We start from the raw sequence: 2,500 nt of genomic DNA, 5'->3' as shown, positions 1-2,500 counted from the left end.
GACCAAAGTCATCTGGTGAGAGAGCAAGTTGCAACAAGTATGATACGCCACCTTGCACTCCAAGTATAGATTAAACAAAAGAGTGCATCCAAGAGAATGGATCTCTTCAGGACCCTATATGGTGTTGTGGTTTTCTTTGATACGTAGGTGCCGATAGAAACAAAGCAATCCCTGTCTAACAGGAAGCACTTGAACCATGGAAGGACACTTCCTGAGAGTCCAACACGTCTATATGCTTCAATTTATTGCCTTTCTATTTTAAAAGTTATTTAAGAAAAGAAACAGGTAAGATTACTAAAAGGCATTTCAATGTTCTTTGTATAAACCTTTGTAAATGGCATCATCTGAATTTTTATGGCAAAATGAATTGAAAATATTTTGTTCAGTAACTTGCCATAATTGTGATGTCTTTACTCAGAGTAGCAGGCACTCTTAGGATGCTGTGTAATGCTCTATTTGTTCAGCATTACATCAGCTGCTGCTAGTCTGCTGAAGTGCCATATGTCAGTTATTCCCATCTGGGCAGTTAGAAGCATTGTGTCTTTAGAAGAGCCTACATGGTGGATTTAGGGTGGGCATTGCTCACAAGCACACCAGAATATCATATTCCAATGATGGCGCTTTCTGTCAGCATATAAATAAACAATGGCAGCACCTCTTACAGATCCATGCCTTTAGGATGTCTGCTGGTTGCATTGCCATACTGTTATTATCCGGCTCATGGTATTTCCATAGCTCAAATCTAAGATGCCTCTCTCAGTGGGATGGCCATGATGATGAAATGTTTCATATTTCTTTATATCTCGGTATATGATGTTCACTTTAATGCATAGTGCAATTTACACATATCACATCTACGGTTAATGCTCTGGGGTTAAATAGAGTTAGTTGCACAGCTATGCGGTCTGTCTTTGTCGAAGACAGTGTCAAATAAAGACGTGTGTTTTATGTTTCATGCTCTTTCATATGAGAACAGTGGTCGCAATACACGCACATGCAGCTGAGCAATCACAGCTGTGTAAAACAGATTTGAAATGGATTTTAGCTTGTTGTGCCATTAAAACAAAAAAAAACAATATGCAGTGAAAAAAAGAGAAGCAGGTTTATGCTAGTGGTAAATATGGAGCATTACCCAGGTCGTACATTCTTACGTTTGAATGTAATTGTGTGGACAATATAAAAAGAGTCAGAAATGATTGTGTATAATTAAACACGTTCACCTCAGATTGGGTGTTTATAATTTTGCATTCAGATCTGCATCGGGTGGGCCTGACCTTGCCTGACCTTGCCTGCTTGGAGCTGACATATATCATTACTCTACAGAAAAACACTTAGCTGGCTGCTGAGGATCACTGAAGAATGTTCTGGTTCCACTACCATGTGTTTGAGATTTAAGTTTGATTAGCCTTGAATTCCAAGACTCCTTATTAAAATCGTCCAGGCAACCAGGAAGCGCTGTTTTAATTGGCTGGGCGTCTGTGCCAGCTCCAGTGCTGTGGAGGAGCCTGACCTCAGCAACATGTGCTGTCAATAAATCAGCCAGGGCTGCTGTCTGTGTGTGTGTGTGTGTGTGTGTGTGTGTGTGTGCATGTGCAGAAGTCCACCCGGAGGACACACACACACACTCACACACACACACAAACACACACACATAGACACGCACATGCATACACACACACATGAACAAACATACACACAAAACACGCATACACGCACAAACACACACACACACACACAGAGACACACAGGGATGGATTACTGCACGGGCCTACCGGGCCCAGGCCCAGGGGCCCAAGGGGTCAGGGGGCCCTGAAGCCCAAGCCTTTGCATGGAATCATTGCCTCAATATCAACAAATCAACAAACAAAAAGATGTAGGCTATGAATCTGATTTAATTTAGTATTGGCCATCCCCAAAATGCACCAGAATACAGGAAATCACATCAAACAAATTACATTTTGTTCATAATCCGTCCATGCGCACATACTTTAGGGAGCAGGGGGACGCTAAGAAATGAAACACAATGCTAACAGGGATCGACTGGACTAGGCTGTGCTATGCTTTGCTGGACTGTGCTAAGAAGGCTTAGCTGGGCTGTACCATGCTGTGCTTGACTGTGCTATGCTATGCTAATAATGCAGTTTGCTGGACTGTGCTATACTGTGCTAAGAAGGCTTAGCTGGGCTGTACCATGCTGTGCTTGACTGTGCTATGCTATGCTAAGAATGCTTTGCTGGACTGTGCTATACTGTGCTAAGAAGGCTTAGCTGGGCTGTACTATGCTGTGCTGTGCTATACTGTGCTAAGAAGGCTTAGCTGGGCTGTGCTATGCTGTACTGTGCTATGCTGTGCGAAGAAGGCTTAGCTGGGCTGTGCTATGCTGTGCTTGACTATGCTATACTGTGCTAAGAAGACTTAGCTGGGCTGTACTATGCTGTACTTTACTGTGCTATGCTGTGCAAAGAAGGCTTATTACATGGCTCTTCAGAGTGCCGCAACA

The sequence above is a fragment of the Alosa sapidissima genome, chromosome 8, assembly GCF_018492685.1.
Source record: "Alosa sapidissima isolate fAloSap1 chromosome 8, fAloSap1.pri, whole genome shotgun sequence".
Lineage (NCBI taxonomy): Eukaryota > Metazoa > Chordata > Actinopteri > Clupeiformes > Clupeidae > Alosa > Alosa sapidissima.
Note: the sequence above shows the minus strand (reverse complement) of the source record.